The following is a 19,272-nucleotide window of genomic DNA, read 5'->3' on the forward strand; positions in this document are numbered from 1 at the left end:
TGATAGTCATGTACACCCCACTTTAGGTTACAAGAGATCACTTTTGTTAACCACTACAAATCAGAACTTTTTTTTTTGTTGTGGCTGTTTTGTAGAGTTTTGGTGTGTGTGTTTGTAAAAAGAAAACAAACAAAACCAAAAAACAACCACCAACAAAATCCAGAACTGTCAGAGTCATCCTTCCAGGGAGTTAAGTATTTTCCTTACACACCCTAAAAATCGAAGTTGCTAAACTTCTTCTAATTCAAGGTCTTGACAAGTTTAGGGTGGCTTTTCAAGAAAGCTTTACATATAGGCATGTCTTCCAGTTATCAATTTTCTAGCATTCTGACAACCATGCATTTTGTTATAAGTAACAAAACCAGCTTGGGACTCTCCTGCACTTGTAAACTACCTCAGCATACTCTCGTCTGACACGCAGACCATGTAATCCCAGATCTCTGCACAGGCTTGACAAAGAAGAAACGGGCAGGAAAAAAACCAAAAAACCCAACTTACTGTTATCTTGGAAATGATACTGCAGCTCTTTCCCAAATGCCCCTTTCCCCACTGAGGTGCTACACACTCTGCAAGCTCAGAGACAGCCAACTAACCCTGCAACTTCATTTAACAAGTTGTCGCAACGTGTTTTATGCATACATACACATACATATACATGGACGTATGCTTTTAGTGAGACTTAGTATACACTGGAGTTCTCTGCATTGGTGCACCTGCCCTCAGGAGGGACTTTGCTGACTGCTCCTAAGTGTATGCACCAAACCTGAACTAAGCAAAATCTCAAGCAACCTCCTTCACAAAGTGGCCACTTTCTTCTAAGTATATAATTTCCATCTGGTTACTGCTATCACCTCAATAAATAATCCATAATCTTCCCATTATGCTTTTTAAAAGTTAATTACATTCGGTGCTTTCACATACACAGGTCAACTACAAAATTCTTTGCTGACATCCTTACCAGGTACAAAGCATTGAAGAGCTACTGTACTGCATGCTTCTCAAGCTAAACAGACCATTTAAATAGAGCATCATTGCCAGAGGTAGAAAACGCACAGATTAGAAGACAGCCTCAATGCATAGAAGGTATGCAAAAACATTCTTAGCCTAAGTCTGATCAAGTAACAAGTGGAGTAAGAAAGACTCCAGAAATTAGCTACAGTCAGTCACCTCATCAACAAAGGTTTATGCAGCTTTAACTGTAAAATCTTTTTCCCCGTCTGCAAATAAAGTCACTAAAATTAAAAAACTGAAAGCAAGGCCAAAAAGCTCAAGTCTTGCCGTTTTGAAAAAAGATGTCAAACTGGCAACATCAATGGTGAATTACTTTTGTGGTGGAGAACAGGCAGTATAATTCCTTTTGTCACCCAATAACTCAGAAAAGCACTATTTTAACAGTATTTCTCAGTTGTTTACTCAGTTCATGACCAGTAAGATAATGATATGCCATTCAAGAGTGTTTGCATGCTAAAATAGCTAAGATCTTACTGATTTACTGTTACAATACATACTTTAACAGAGAACAGAACAATGATTTCCAGAATACCATACTACATTGGCTTTGGGATGTTTTAGATAGAATAAAACCTAAACATTGGGAAAAAAATTGCTTCCAAGTGCCATCAATTCTTCAGGCTTTTAAAGGAAGACTTAAGCTCTCAGCACCTTCCAGGACATGAATATTGCTTCATATTGTCACACTGTCATTTGTGCCCCCTGCATCCCCCTGCAAACACCAAGATACTAAATCAAATAACCATTAAATCTGAAGCAAACTACTGATTTGTGACATTTAAAATACTTGTCCAGAAGAGTCTGACAAATAGTTTTTCATTTAATTGTAAATAAGGTGGTATTTTACTGCAGTGATCAGAGATAAATCTTTAGACACAATTTAAAGGTCTGTGAGCAGTATTACATACCATGTCACGCATGAGAAAATGGCATTCCTCTCTCCTATCTGTCAAAAATACTCATTAGAAGCAGATGCATATGAAGATTGTTGGAACACTGGTGGGGAGGAAAACTGACTTTTCTTTAAGAGCAACTTAGTGAAACCCACTGAGGGGCAGTTACAGGTCTACCATTCTAGCAAATCAACATTTAATTTGACCAAAAGACTTCAAAATTTTTTTCCACTTAAAGTCTTCATTGTGAAACTCTGGAAGAAATAATAATTCAAGTTCCTGAAACAACATATTCACATTCTACCCAGTTACGATAAGGATTTGGCTCATTTCAGAATGCGCAATACACAGAGTTTAACAATGGTGCTTTCCGATACAGAAGACCCTGTCCTCTCTGCTAAATAGTACTATAAATACACTATTCATATATTCTTCATTATTACTGACTGTTCTTCATACTACCAGAATCAGATACAAAAATATTTCAAAAGGCAAAATGAGAAAAAGAGCAAAATTATATTCTTAAAGTTGTTAACTTGACAGGATGAGTTCAAATTGGGAGTGAAATAGAAACTATCTGCAGTCCAAGCTTGCAGGGAAGAGGCCTCATCTCTTCCTAGATGCCTTTTAGCCATACATATACACCCGCTGGAATACCCATAGCATCAGACTTGCACATATGAGCTCCCACAAGCACATCACATCTGCTTACGGTTTTAAGAGGATGTATAGGTTTTACAAACATTCATAATCCTGTATGTCTATGAGAAGAGTGTATTTCCATAACTATAAAATACATAAAATGCCTTATGAAAAGAGCACTGAAACACCCAAACCAAAATATAACTCTAACACAGATTGTTCACTGAATCTTAGACTGAAAGATCCTTATTAGAAAATAACTACATTCTAGGGTAAAACATACCCCTGTGGTCTAATCTTAGGGGCCATTCTAGTTCATGATTTCTGGACAGTTTATGTGGTATTTAGTGGTGTTTTTTTTAGAATGCAGTACAATTTTATGTTGTTCCAAGCAGACCTTGTTCAATTAAAGGAGCATAATTAATTCAATACACTGAACAATCATTTACATTGTCAGCAAATGAATATCAAAGGCAATCAAATTGTAATTTTAAAACTAAAACAACACCCCCTAAATGCAGTATTGTGTACCAAGCTGCATATATTTAGTGATGGTCATACATATGTGTGCACACACAATACAAACACTTAGCAGTTACTAAAAAGATATACAAAATCAGAGCTCAGATCTGTTATAAACAGAAGCAGGACTGCAAATGTACTTGCAAGAAGTGTACTTTAACTTTTAAAATCCAGCTTTTGGAAAAATTATGATCACTGGGACAGGAGTAAGTTCTCAGTTTTAACTGTTTGGTCTACTGAAAACTAACTTTTCTGCTTTAATATATCATTTAGAAGCACTTCAAAGCTAGTTCCTTAGCAGTTTAGGACAGAAAGGATGAATTTTAGAATCAAATCATTTCTAGAAAAAATTCGAGTCTTGAGATTTACAGAAACACACACAAAAGAAAACGCATACACTTCGCAGCACTATCCACAGCCACCGAGTTGCACAAGTGTTACTGTAAAAACTAAATGGCCTCAAATCATAACTACTTCATTTAAAGTACTGAGAAGACTGTAATGGTATGTGGAAGAAGAGTGTCTGTTCTTTTAAGGGTATCTGGTGGAGAGCCTTTGCAATGCAAAAGGTGGTGAGCAAGGAAGACATCAACAGGAACATACTAAGACATGAACCTGATTGTAAAAATAAGGGAGGCAGTAAAGAAAACCAAACTTGGTCAGTCACATGAATTGATAAAGGTACATGGGAATGCTTAAATTCAGTAAGGTTATATATGAAATACAGAAACACAAGCCTGACAGGCAAGAAGCAAGCCTGGTCAGTCACAGTAACTGATGGGCTACCAACAAACTGCAGGCAACCCAGGACTTTGCCACCAATAAGGGTGTAAACGTCAAGGTCCAGGATATTGGGGGAGGGTGGTGTGTCAGTGAAGCTATGCTAACTGATGAGGCAATGTGCAGGGGAAAGGGAGAAACAAAGGAGGAATAGAGTAGAAGGGGGATTGATCTTTCACTAATAGGCCCAGAGTGTTAAATTTGCAACCAAACTTCCAGAGCATTTTGCATCCATGAACAGGACCTGTACCAATAAATTCTTGGGTGAATTGGAACTGATTTTAAAAGTGTCTACAGAACATTACAATAGAAATAAGAGATGTAATGTGGTTCGGGCTGCAAGGCTTAGTGACCAAACTCGTAGTTTGTGAGATTAAAATAGGTGCTTGCCACAGTATGCACAAGACCTCCTGTGTAACAGACCCCTTCCACCTATCAAACTGGTAAGTGATACTGGCTATAGAGCAGAAGGAAACCTGAGGGAAAGCTGGTGGAGACAAATAACAGAACTGAGCACTGCAGAGAAAATCTGCAAACTATAGGGGAAACAAACATCACTGAACCCTAAGTAACATACCCAGCGAAAATACAAATCTCCTGTGGCACTTGGCATTCGACAAACACAGTTTATACCTAAAAAACTAATGCTCCTACAAGCCAAGACTCACCTGCATTGAAAGATATTTTTTTTTAAAAAAAAGGTTATATTTTCAAATAATGCCATATGTATGAATGTTTAACTTAGAATAAAGTACAACTCCAGACTAAATTTGATACATGCTTATTGCGAAAAAAAAAAAAAAAAAACTTATTCTGGAATAACTGAACTTATAAGTTCAGCAGTGTTATAGATACCAAAAGAAATTCTAAATATAGTACACAGCACACTAATTCAGGAAGTATTATATAGTAACTATTAACAGCTGAACAGAATTAATAGGATTTTCTAATATTTTAATATCTAATTCAGAGTATTTAAGGCAAATTTGTGTCAAGAACTCAAACATGATCTAGGCAGAAGACACAATCAAAAAACAAAGGTGGTGAGAATACCTTTGATGAGCCAAGGCTTTCCAGAAAACAAACACTATGAAACAGATTGAGCCTAAAATATCTAAGTGCACAATTTTTGCCTTAGACTGGACAGTATGGTCATATCTTCATTTAACTATTTTAAGTATTTTATCTTAAATTTCTACAAGCACAGGGACTGTATTGCACTCATCCGACCTTGAAGCTGTGTTCCCTCAGATGTCACTTGCAGATTTCCAACCACCCCCTGAAATTTAGCTTCTGTACTCCAGTAAGACATTGTCATGACTAGTAATTCTCTGCTAGCCTTCCTCTGAAATGAAGCCTAGTCTTGATTTTATGCATTTTAGGTTTTGTTTTCATTCTGTATTTCCAGAATCAGACATTTTACATCTTTGAAGCATGTATGTAGTAATGTGTGCCTACCGTATCTGTAGCATAAACTGCTCTTATTTATTCCCTGTATTGCATGCTTAAGCTCTTAAATAAATTACTTTTACTTGCTACCAAGGTGGTCCTGTATTTTGATAACACTGTAGTCTATATGTAAGAATCATGTAGGCTTTGGACAGCATATTAGATGAAACTTTAAACCCTTCTTACTTCTATGGTGTCTTGGGAAGTGATATTTTCTTTGGAAAGCCTTGGCTCAAGGGTGTTCCCATCTTCGCTGGTGGGTTGCGGTTTTTTCCCTTTTTTTTTTGGTTGGGGTTTTTTTTGGGTGGTTTTTTGGGGGTTGTTTTGGTTTTGTTTTTTTAAATACCACTTTGTCCATCTAGTTCAGCACTTATTTTATTACATTCTAGCAAGACTGTAAATTCCTCTGTTATACTGTAAAGTTCCTTGGGATAAACACTATTTTGCACACAAGTATTACAGAACCATCAGGAGTCTCCTGTTTACAAGACTACTTTTTTAAAATTCAATTCAAGGCTGGATGAATTCCAGTTAGTTAAAGCAAATGCAGAAGAAATTGCAGCTCCTGCACTGGGCAGGAGAAGCTGCACAACACCATGCACCACTAGACTTCTTCACTAGGTTTTGTCTTACCTATTTCATTTCCAGTAGGAAATGGGGGAATTATCTTGACCTCACAGCTTTATTTTGATAAATACATTAAAAGTGCTATTTGACAGCATTTTTAATCATTATTCTGAGAAATAGAATTTGAACTCAAACTCCTCCAGTCCTGGAATGCTGTGGCATGGTTGCTACATCTGGTTAGGAATATACCCAATTACTCATAGTTTACCACCTTGCAAAGAAATTTCTCCCTAAAAACACTTCAATTGGTTTAGAGTAAGCAGAAGGGAAGGAAAATAATTGCAGCCACTCAGAAAGTTTTACCCTGCTTTCTTGTCCTCCCCACATACTGTCTTAAACCAAGAAACCCATAGGATTTTGGGTTGGCATACTCTTAATTCCCAGACCACTGGGTTTAGTTTCCACTAAGTTAAAATATTATCTCTGCTGAATCAACCAGTTCATATTTAAACATCAAGAAAGGGTTTTTTTTTCTAGTTTAGGTGCTTAAGAATTGCAGCTTTAAAACTACCAGACAAAGCATATTTTATTTATCAGGAATGAACCTACTAGCATTAATAAGATGCTCACAACACTCATGCAAGTAAAATGTTAAAGTACTACCAGTGTCCGTGAAACATGGACAAGAAAGGGATATACGTTACGTATTCCTCAGTTTATTAAGGAAGTATATCACAATAGCTTTGGAAGCACGCAGACCCTAATGAGAATTTATTTAGCCTGCTCTAGAAAAATAGCTGAAGATTAAATGCAGAATTTGCTCTTTTAGAGGTGTTTTTAGACTGCCAGAAGCTGCTGGCTACTCCTGTAATCTCTGTTCCTAGATTAACTCAGTAAAATCTAGACACAAATAAGGATAAACATCCTGTACTTATGGAGCATTCACAGCTTCCCTTAATTTTTCAAAGCAAGTCTAGTCTGAGGAGAAGCTACTAAGCTATTCTGAAGAAGAATCTACTAAGTTCTCCACCTGTATGGGCACAGCAAATCCAAATTTACTGACCCCTTTTCATATCTTAGTGGAGCAAGTCTCATGGGTAAAACATACGCAATAGACAACTCTGAAGATGAGTGGATCACCAGGATTCAAGAAGGTGGTGCTGTCATATCACTCTGGTAGTTACTGGCTGCAATGTTGAGTTCATCTCTCCAAGTAACTCCACACACGTATTGAACTAAAAGTAGGGCTGAAACTGCCCAAATAGGAAACTCCTTCAAAGAAGTCTGCTCACTCTCCATTTAGCTTTACCTACATTTTATTTCACATCCTAAAAACTCATACTGACATACAATGGATTAGAGAAGGTATTTACCACCACCCCACCAGACACTGACATGGTTTGGATCTTCTTGGCGATAAAGATTTTCACGTTGCGTAGGAGAACATTAGAGAAAGAAAACTTTGAGTCTTTTCTTCCTTTGTTCCCTCATCACCTTCCAAATCACCTCGTATTTAGACTCCTAGAACCTCTTCAGACCATAGAATGGTTTGGGTTGGAAAGGACTTTTAAGGATCACATATTTGCAACCCCCCTGCCATGGGCAGGGACACCTTCCACCAGCGACACCTTCCGCCAGACCAGGTTGCTCAAAGCCCCATCCAACCTGGCTTTGAACACTGCCAGGGAGGGGGCTGCCACAGCTTCTCTGGGCAACCTGTGCCAGTGTCTCACCACCCTCACGGTGAGAAATTTCTTCCAAATACCTAATCTAAGTCTACACCGTTTCAGTTTGAAACAATTACGCCCCTCATCCTGTTACTACGGGCCCTCGTAAAAAGTCTTTCTCCACTTTTCTTATTTACTTTTGATAGGGCCAATGCTGGCTATATCTGCCAAGTCTGTTCCTTAATGCTTTTTTCAGAAAAGTCATCCTTGCTTCCCAAGTAAGCAGCACAGCTTTGTTTAAATGTCTCCAAACGTTTCTACCTGATCACTACCTTATTTTTGTACAAAATGACACCATAAGCCATAACTGCTACAGCTCTGTTTTGCTTCAGACATCTTTAGGATAAATTCTGATTATTTTGTATTTTCACAGTGAGGCATCACCGTCATGATTCCTAGGACACAAGTGCTGGAACTTAGAGAAAAAATTATGTTCAGGTTACGATGTTTGAAGTGAAGAAATAAGCAGTTCCACTCAGTTTTGTTCTGAAATAATGAATCACACACTTCTGTCACTCCTAAGCTCCTATTCCATGAAATTGCTATTTATTCTTTACTTAAGAAAATTCCAACACAGATTTTGGCAATGAATATATAAAAATAGAGATAAAATAAGTAAGACACATCCCTACATTACAATAATAAAAGCTGCACAAAAGGAATAGCCATTCCTCCTACACAAAATTATCAAAACTTTTGAAACAGGTGTCACTCAGAAATATTTGACTTTCATCTTCTTTCTATATTCTTACTATCAAACAGCAGAAAAATCCCTTTTGCTGCCTATTTTTAAAATGCCCTTTACTACTACTCAGTAGGAAAAAAAAAGATACTATGGTCCACAGCCTAGTTTATTGCAAATCACAAGTTATTTGCTGAAAACTAAAATGTAGGAACCCACAAGACACCTGAGAAGCATCAGTCTATACTGGTTCTCTTCCCCGTTTTCCCTTTTGTTAACACCAGCAAAGACTTTTTGACAATGATCAGCTACAATATGCAGACAACCATTCACCCTCACCCTTTCAGAAGTCTGTTGAGAATATTTTCTTCTTCCTTCTCCATTTTTCAGTTTCCCAATGGAGGCACTGTGCTGAAGCACCAAAGTAATTACATCATTCAAAAGTGTAGAACAAGAGAGGTAAAAAGCAATGAAAAGATCAGATGCACACCAATATACAAGCAATCAGCAGGGTCCCACAACAGTGTGCCATTATGGAAGATGTAAGATGAGCTGCTTGGGTTCTCTCAGATTCAATCTGTCCACGTAAGAAGAGAAAAGGAGTTATTCTCTTTGAAGAATTTAACAGCCTGTAAGAGTTACAGTGAGCAGTTTAAAGAAAACACACCTCCGACACTCATCAAGCATAGCAGGAAGCATTTGTGGCAATAATTCAGATACTCATCAGTCTAGATACAGGCTCAGAACACTGAAATCAGTTCAAAACCCAACAGCAGCAGCGTGAGTCGGGCCTAAATGTGCACTGAAACTCAGCATCACATCCCTTGCAGTAGTTAAAATGGCTGAAGAAAATACCAGTACTTAAACAGATACAAAATATCAATAATCAAATACTTACAGAGCAGTACTTCCCCACAACTACATCTTTTTGACATCCGACAATTTCAAAACTGTCTTGACTGGTGCTTATTAATGCCTTTGGTTTTCATCAATGTAGATAAAACTTTTCTTTCAAGAACTTCTCTAAGCAATTCTCAAACTGATACGTATTTTTGATAGTCACAACAAGGCAAGATGCCAAGTTTGATTCCTTACTGGAAAAGGGAATACTTTGTATTTCAAGCTTTTACCTCAGTTTTGATGCCCTTTACTGTTTTCTCTGTAAGGTAATGTCTGGCTTCTGTATCTTATCTCCCCTTTGTGCATTTAATTTTTTTAACTCTGTAACATGTTTGAGGTGACACATTGAACTATGCTGCACTAATGTAGATACAATACGACTCTATACATTTGCATGATTAGGCTTCCTGCTTTGTTCTTTACTCTTCGCACAACTGCTACTAATAGGCTATTTGCCTTTTTCTTGTCAGCTGAACTTTGACTGTATACCAACCCTGGTTCCAAGCAAGTTTAGCAGGACAAGACCTACCCTTCCTGATGGGCAAAAGCCAATTCAGAATCAGTCTGCCTACAAGCATGGTTCAAGCGCTCTCATTCATTGCCTTCTCTTACCATCTATGATTTCTTAATATCTGCCATTTACAACCACAGTTTCATTTACCTCTTCAATGTCTAGTGATGAAGCACTGAACTCCTATCTGTCTCAGCTTCAGTTTTCACTAGCTGAAGTAAACTTGTGCCACCAGCAAGGTTTGTCTTAAACTATCTGAAGGGAAGGGAGAAATAATTAATGAGGCTGTCAAGCACAATGGAACCACAATTGTACGCGTAGCTCATTGTCACCACAAAGTATTTCTTTCTACCCTCTTTCTCTATTCTGACCAGTTACTATATATTAAAAAAAAAAGAATGTTTTTCTAATAGATGGAACTACAGGGATTTTGTTTTTAATGGTAATTTATACCATCAGTTAGATGACCCTTATTGCACACTCAGTGACACCCGGATACTCTGAAACATTGCAAGATAGAGCACTGAAAGAACAAACAATTAATATATTTTACTTTCATCTAAATTGATTTTTAATCAAGGTTACCTAACTTATCTACACTGGAATGGACAAATTCAAAAAAATTCTCTTTAATCCTACTGAACTTTGCTGAACACAGGCAGAAAAAAAAAATCAGCAGTTTTTCTAATCAGGAGTAGAATTTGAAGGGAAATAGCAATCAGACTTCAATGAAATCTGTTACTAGAAATTTGTTTTCATTCCTTAGTATCTGTGCTCAAAGTAGCTTTGTAAATGCTCTGCTATCCCTGCAGAAAGGTCTACAAGTGGCCTGAACAGTATAACCCCTTCATGAAGTCATTCAGAAGTGAGAATAGCAAGTCGCAAACTACTGTACTCCAACTCAGAAACGTATAGAGCATGAGTGCACGCTGAAAACCATCTACATTGATTGCATTTTGATACAAAACTGAAGAATGACTATAATTGAGAGTCCCTATTCTATTTCAGCCATATTAGCCTTTTGATAGAAGTTGGCTATAAAAGAGTTCAGTCATGGACATAACATGCTAGTGGCCCATTCTTTCTCCAAATACCATGGTGCTTCCATACCAAGCTACCATGGTGTTACTTTTCAATCCAAGGAAACACAGCAGTGTTCAGTGTCTTCAAAACGACCTTGGAGTCAGTGAAAGAATAGCTCTCAAACCCTTTTAACTCACCACATAGTTTATATTGAGAGAATGAGCTTTAACTCCTTAATCAATACTAACTTGTTCTATCACTTACCTTTTCCTTCAAATGATATGCAAGGTGTTTCTGTTACCTAGTATTTTGCATTAGCCATACTATTCTTAAGTCAACTTTAGCAATGAGTGAAAATGGTTGCAGAAATGTAGAGCTTTTACTCTTTGCCAAGGATTAATAACTCTCTAGTTATATCTATTATCAACTGTATTCCTCATTACACTCAACAAAGAAAGAATTAAAAAACCTGAAGCTCAGTTCAGGATCCACATGATAGGTTTGAAAAACAAAATCTGTATTTTAGATGAAAAGTTTTTCCATGCTGTCCTTCTATATACAAATGCATATGGTTATGTATTTATTTACACACAGATGTTTGTAGGTAAATACGTAAGATTTTCAAGAATGAAATCGTTGTGGACAGTATTTTAGTACATGAGGCACTAACCTTATCTGATAACTCCAAAATCTCTTACATCAAAAAAGATCATGCTGTACAACAAAATACATTCCTTCAGTTCAGGTAGCAGGAATATCAAAAATCCTGAGCCTTGGTACCAGATACTACAAGGCAGGGTACTCCTTGCATAGTAGGCTACATGTCTAATTACTCTTGCACAGACACTTAAGCTAAGGCTAACAAAAGAAAAAGGGGAAAGTGACTTCTGGTTCCTCCACACACTATGATGGCAGAGTTCCCTGCCACAACTGCAACACTACAACTTTAAGAGGAGTTCCACATGCACCTTCCAGGCCACAGTTATTTACGAAACAGAGGGATGAACCACTGGAGGGCCCTTGAAGGATACTTTTCCAAAGGCATCCCCTCCCATATCCCTGACTGTAGATACTCTCCACAAATTGGTATACTGCACAGCTGCCCTGCTGTCTTCAAGGTCTGCATTCACACCCTCCAATAGGGCTCCTAGACTTCTGGTGTCTCACACAGATATTGTATTTCCTTTTGTTCCTCAATCTCCTGCTTAAATGAAACATAAAAGTCATTAAGGGTTTCCCCCCCACCCCCAACAACCCCACCCCTTGCACTCAAAGACAGAATACTGGTACATAGAAACAGGAAACTGGATTCACTGGCTAACAACAAAGCCAAACAGTAGAAGCTAAGGAGGTAGTAACTTTAGAGAAAAAGCAGGTCATGAAATGCGTTTGACCCCATTTTTTATTTTCCCCACCCACAGGTATATTGGCAAGCATCACCTCACCATCATTTTGATGAGACAGGACAGGTGCAGCTAGTCTCCAGCTTTTTCTAATGCTCTAAATACACGAAATTCCTTAGAGCTTTTTTTCAATTCTCTAAATACACTAAGCAAGAGAGGGGAAAATGGTTCCCAAGAGTAACACGCACTAAGAGAATCCATTCCCCAACATGTTGTCAATGCAAATGATAGCTACTGCATATTTAAGAAAGCTTTATCTTTCACAAAATTACCTTTTTATTCAACTGCAACTGCTCTGCAGGATTCTAAAAGAGTGTTCTTTTCTGGCAAGTCCTTCTTGTCCCATGAAAGTCTTCTCTAAAGTGTGACTTACAGAAATGAAAAATTAGGAATAACTGCTCTGAAATCAACTGAATCACATAGTTGGAAAACTAGAACTGGAACTACGGAATCTCACAGAGGAACACTGATACAAGCAAACCTAATTTAGCACAACTTTACAGCATTCCATGTGTTCCTTGCAAAACAGCTAAGAACTAGTTTTCCCAGGACAGTAAAGAGGAGTCCATTTATGCACTGGACTCTCTTCAAAGCTCTTAAATTGTACTTCTAAATACTATACGACTGCAGGTATCAGGAAATTAGAGAATGGCCATTCTTCCCTGCCATTGAGTAGCTGAGAAAAATTGCTACATATCTCATGTTCTTAAAAAGCTTTAATGAAGAGAGACATTAACATTGCTAAACATAGGACTTTGCATTTTTAATAATAAAAAAACAAACATAAGATGCCCATCAAAAAGAACTCCCAAGTTCATTTATAAACAGGCTTAAAATCCAGACTCAAGTATTTCAAACAGGAAAAAAAATTTAAAAAATTCAAAGCACATTTACTCCAAGGCCCTAAAATAATTTAGTTTTGTAATGGCTCAGAAAACCTTCCCATCAAAACCAGCTGTGTAAAAGTGATTTCCAAATGCTGTAAAGCCTTCAGAATTCAGTACAGATGTTTCAGTGGCGATTCCGAATAGTCAGCTTCTACCTGAGGTACCTGTGCAAGCACGCCTCCTTAACAGTCAGCTCAAGAGCAATCAGCCATGCCTGGATCTATTTTACTATCATTAGTCTACAGTACGTTCATACTTTTCTTTCTCCACCATCCCTGCAAACCTATAAATGAATAGATTTTATCTGCTTGAAGTCCTAACACTTGAAAGGATACTCTTGCCATACACCACATAACAATGGAAACATTTGAGTTTTGGCAACACAAAACACTAAAGTTACATTACGAACTGTAATGAATGCTAAAAATCAACATTTTTTCCAATTACTCTTCAATTAACTATATATATATGCAGCACCTAGTTTGTTGCAGTTACTGTTAGAGCTACTGAAAAAGATCAGCCACAGCAGCTCAAGGGCATAAGTCTATCCACTAGTTTTAACGTGCAGCTTTCATCTTTCAAAATCTATACTTAAATCTTCTCCTGCTGAACTAAGTTATTACCTTTTTAGATTTGTTGAAAGTGAACTTTGCACAAGCCCCTTTGCCCTCATAGTCCATGCTCGCTCTCAGGTAGGTCATCAAGAACAGTTCCCTCTGAACTGCTTGATTTGTTTTTATTCAGAGAGACCGAGAGCAGCTCTCAACAAAATCCCTCTTAAATATAAAAATTTCATGTTTACAGTATACCCTTTCCTATGATCACCCGCAATATTTACTCTAGCTCTCTGCTAGCTAATCAGTTAGTGGGTACTATAATTACCATTAATGCTGTAACAAACTCAAGGTATTATGCAGAGGATTATCATCTGTTCGGCCTTAAGTATCTGTCTTAGAAACATTTTTGACAAAACCACATCTGTTCACTGCATGGGGATGAGAACAAAAGTTATGCTTTCTTTCTGTGTTTAAAATATCTCTCACCTACCAGTGAGTTAACTACTTTTTCTACATATAGGCATCTTTAGCAGAAGAGAATAGGATGTGTTTGTAGAGAAAAGCAAACGCAGGAAGCAAGGCATCTGTGGGAATCAGGCTTGATACCAGAAAGAGACCAGCTCATTTTTCCAAGTACTTAAAGTGAATTTTGGGTTGCCGCCTCCTCCCCTCCATGCTTTCTGTACATCACTAATATTCTAGTACATCCTTTGTTATGCACCACTGTAACAGAGTGCTGACAGGGAAGACAAGGAAGCTTCCCAAAATTATGTTGCCATGCATTAAACCTTAAATCTGATTATTACCCTAAATTTATTTTTACCCTGATTCACCTTGCTTGTTGCACTTGAACATGACAGAACAGTCAGAAGGCAGCTGCAGAAAATCATTGTGGCTACCATCAGTGGCTAATTATTTCTGTCATCAGCTTGAGTTTTCACAGTACAACCAAAGGGGCATGAAGCTGCGACTGGACTGCATTGTTTGAGGAGAAAGGAGTAGTAACCTGTTCCTGAAAATCTCCTCCAACAGTCTCAAGAACCTCCTCCTAAACATTGCTTCTGCAAGTTCTAACGTTTGTGGTTCAGAAACATCAAGCAAAACAGGGGAGTCAGAAGTACGCAGCCAGAATTATTAAAAGCCCACAGTCCGAGCCTCTTGGAAACACTCACTTAAGAGATGCTAACTTGCAGTCTTCTCTATTGTCCAGCCAGGCTTTATAGAGAACACACTGAAAACCAACACAACTGCTCTGGGTTTCCCTCCTTCAGTCTTGTCTTTCCATTTCTTCCCCCATGTTAATTTTTTATTACAGAAAACCTTCAATATAGTTTTCCTGAAGTAAATACCTCCTGATAATGGAGAAATGTAAGAGGAATTTAATTGTTTTAAAAATAAGGTACTATTTTGTCAATACAACGTTTTGGCTTCAAAGTCATTGCCAACTAGTTAAAAATAACTCATCAATAGATACATTCCAATCTCACTGCAGCTGTGCATCAGGAAATAAAGTCAACAAGACCCTTCTTTAATAACTTAGTGCTAAGAGTGTGAGGGATTATAAGAATCCATCAACCACACAATTTTCTGTGGTTAGCCAACATACCAGTCATTAATGAAAGAAAACTTCCAGTAGCTACAAGGTAAGCATACCAACCAAGGACCTGAAAGAGTCAGTATTTGAAAATCTCCATGTCTGATCCAGTTAAGATCTGTATTTTCTTTTCTAGTTGCAACTAAAAACCAGAGTATTTCTTCATACCAACTGTATCTGTTAATCCCACTTTAAGACAAAGTACTAATATTTCCAAAAACCTGAAGTTTAGTTTCATACCATCTAAAAAAGTAGAGTAACATGGAGCCTGTTGCCAGGCAAATTGTAGTTATGCTGCTTATTACCTTTATTATTATAAAACAATTAAGCTTGTTTTAATATTGTGAATATTAGTAGTTTAGCACAGTTTTTACAAGTTATTCTGTATTGTTTTAATGCAATAATATTTCTTAGGAGAGAGGATTTATTTTTTTCTGGAAGTGTCTGACCTAAACATGTTTTTATTCTGCCCACAGCTGTTAAATTTCTGAATTTGGGAAACAAGTAACTAGACAGCTTTCTATGAAAATGTATTTTTCCTTTCAATTAAAAAATAATCAGAAAGAAACAAGTCTGTACAGACTGCATGACTAAACTAGTATTTTGCCTGCAATGACAGGAATAGGTCCACAGAAATAACATTTTATATATAAAAAGGTAAAGGAATATAGAGAAACACCCTCAGAAGTCCTATTTCTAAAAGCATATTCTGGCATCTAGCCTCCGAGATATGTAGGAAATAGCCTTACCAACGCCTTTAGTGGGACTGAATGAGGAAGCAGATGCTCAGCTATACAGCACTCATTGTTAAATCAGAACTACAGAGAGGGCATTTTTGCAGGAATTTTTCGGTTTCAAAAAAAAAGTCTAATGTTTTGGTTCTAAAAAAAAATGTTAATCAGAGGACACAGATGGTTTCATCCCTTACTTCAAAAATAATTAACAGAAATAGTTCAGATTGTAGCTCTCAAGATTCAAATCCCTAAGAAAACTAGAACTGATTTCTTTCTACTTTCCTCAAGACACGTCTTCTCAAACATTTATTGCTTAGTGAAATAAAACAGTAAGTACAGAAAAAAATCACACATACATAAGAGCATATGACCAAACTGTAAAGAGTTACATAGTGTCTAACAAAAATCTAAACCAGGATTTTATCTTGAGGATTTTCTTGGACTATCTGGAATACAGAACTTTGAAAGACTTTTGTGTAACATTAAATACACTGAATTTTTGTTCTTCTACTTATGCTGTTACAGTTTCTTAACAAGTAATCATGAACAGGAATCTCACAATTACATTTGAAAATGAATTATGATGCATCTCTGTTTGTACAGATGGAAGAGAAGCCACATTCACTTTTTCCAGTCTGGCTAAGAAGCTGTTTGCAAAGTGACAATCCTTTCAAATAATACTCAAATATTAGAGATGAGACCTTTCGGTTAAAAAAAAAACCAAAACAAAACCCACAAACACAAAAACAAATCACACCAAACACAACCCACCACAAAAACACACCAAACCAAAAAGAAACTAAACCCAAATCAAAAAGAACACCACCACAACAAAAACCCACGACAAAACCCACCCCAAGTTTCCCTAAAAACTACACAATCATGCATGCAGAAAGAGAACTCCATGGTTTGTGACCCAAGCTGTTCACACCAGTTTCTCTGTCTTACAGAAACCAGTGTTGCCCAGTCAGAAACTACATAACTCCTTTGCTCTCACTTAGCACCAAGTTTCAGATTGATGCATCATCATAGCTCCAGAGTAGGTCAGTTCCTCAAACTGAGGCTTTCTATTTTGCATTCTTCTTGTTTTTATTAACATGATCCATCTTACTATAGCAAAGACAGCATTGTAAGCCCCAGTTTCTAGAGAAGGAAGAAACAAATCATCTTACTGACAAGCCTTACTGCAGCATTGCAAAGCTTATGAGGGTAGAAGTAAATTAATCATGCAGAGATCCATGCTGTCATGGCTAGAAGCTTTTGGTACCTGAGGTGGCTCAATTAAAACTAGTTAAAGCATCTCCCTACTATGCTCTGTTCTGACACACAAGCATGCCAACAGCAAATAGGTGTCTCATACAGAAAGGAATCATAAAAGAATGTAAAGACATGAAGCTACTCAAATCAACAGGAAAGCTTAGAACTGACCAGAGAGAAATCAAATCTCAGACACAAAAACTGATCTGCTCTCCAGCGCATTTTATGCGCCTAAGCTAGCTGCTGGTCTCCAAAGAAATCACAATTTTTACATATGTGAGTACAAACTGATTACTTTGAAGAAAATTCTTTCCCTTTATCTACTTATAGATCAAGCACATGTGCTCCTTTGGTTGAAGCTCTTGCAGGAGAAGCAATGCAAGTGGTATAAAAGGAAGAAAGAAAAGAGACACGCTCACCGTTAAGAGATTAACAAGCTATTAAATACTTTACCTCTAAAATCACCCTCAAATTGAAAGCCTTACAAGTTCAAGAAAATAATGATATTTCAGAAAAATAATTAGAAGTGTGGATCACCGTCTATCACACTGCTGATCATTAAATTTGCTTTTTGTAAGGATACTTGTTTTTGCCCTCACCTGTGGATTTAAACATTTTCCAACTTAAACTTGACAAACGAGTAATCTGTGATCCCTCATTTAGCTAAAAAGTTATTCTGGTGTCTGTTTTCTTAGAGGATAATCTTGTAGCTTGATACCCATATTCAAATAAAGGCATCACAAATGTGCCATTTAAACACAACAGCAAAACACAACGGTTTAAAAGCAACTTGTAATTTTAATGAAGCTGTATAAAGACAGTATGGTCAGCAGAGATAAAAGCAACTACCAAGTCTGCTTGAGAAGGCCATTCGCTATGTAAAAACAAAGTGTAATATACTAAAAACAGTACTTAGTGGCAACCTACTAAGTACAGGAATATGTCAGTACAGGAATGATATCTAGCAGCAGTTATAAGGAGGTGGGAGGGGGAGAAAAGACAAACATAAAAAAAATAAAAAATAAAGCCACAGGCAGGGCTGTCTTCCACTACATCATGTTGCTCACAACCCCAGATCTTGCACACATCCAATGATGGGCCATCCACATATTCTCTGGTCAATCTGTTCCAGTGCCTCAATACACTCATCATAAAAATTTCTTCCTTATGTCCAATCTAAATCTACTGTCTTGTTTAAAACCATTGCCCCTTATCCTGTCACTATAAGCTTCTCTCTCCCTGAGGGTCTCTCAGTCTTTTTTATTAGCCCCCTTTATATATTGAAAGCCTGCAATAAAATCTCCCCAGAGCCTTCTGTTCTCCAATCTGAACAATCCCAACCTTCTCAGCCTGTCCTCACAGGAGAGGTATTCCAGCCCTCAGACCATTTTTGTGGCCCTCCTTTGGACCTGCTCTAACCATGTCTTTCTTGTACTGGGGACCCCAGAACTGGATGCACTACTCCAGGTGGGGTCTCACTATGATCAGGTAGCTAACGGACTTAGTCAAGTATATTTGCTATCAGCATGCCTTCCTAACAGACTCAAAAACTCTCTCTGTAATTTCTTTCCACTTTAATTCTCACAGTATAACTGGACAGCAACCCTAACTCTCAGCCCAAAAATTCTCTCTCACCCAACATGACAAAGATAACTGTTTCAGCTAATTCTAAGTTTTTCTTTTGAAGAATGAAAGACATGCTCATTAACTACTTGTGAGTTAAAGCCTTCATTACTTTTAAGGAAAATTCTATTATAAATTAGTTCTGCATTAATTTACAGTTATGGTACTTAAGTTTGTTGGTTTTAATCAAAAGTATTATTTCTTTCCTGAAAACAAGCAAAAAAACTCCATGCATTCTCCAGCTGCCTCAGGTATAAGGTTCAACACACTCTGTCGATGAAAGCTCTGTAATTCACTTGTGACAGCCTATATAAAACAAATGAGGTATGAAGAAATGCCCTCCATAAGAACCACATATTCTAAATATTTAATTGGAAAAGCCTATCTTACTCCATTGGCAGAGATCAGTGAGGAGTGATATTCAAAAATAGCCAGAGATTTAAATTTGTGCCAAGTTGCACCGATAAATCAATTCCAAAGACTGCAAGTAAAGCACCAGTGCAATCAACT

The 19,272-nt window shown here is 37.3% G+C and overlaps 1 protein-coding gene across 24 annotated transcripts in view; it reads right to left on the reverse strand.

Annotated features, from left to right (window-relative positions):
* NRXN1 (neurexin 1) overlaps positions 1-19,272 on the reverse strand; it is a 719,965-nt gene that overhangs the window by 513,540 nt on the left and 187,153 nt on the right. The gene's annotated exons all lie outside the window — the stretch shown is intronic.

The sequence above is a fragment of the Leptosomus discolor genome, chromosome 2 (genome assembly GCF_034619465.1).
Source record: "Leptosomus discolor isolate bLepDis1 chromosome 2, bLepDis1.hap2, whole genome shotgun sequence".
In the NCBI taxonomy this organism is placed as follows: domain Eukaryota; kingdom Metazoa; phylum Chordata; class Aves; order Leptosomiformes; family Leptosomidae; genus Leptosomus; species Leptosomus discolor.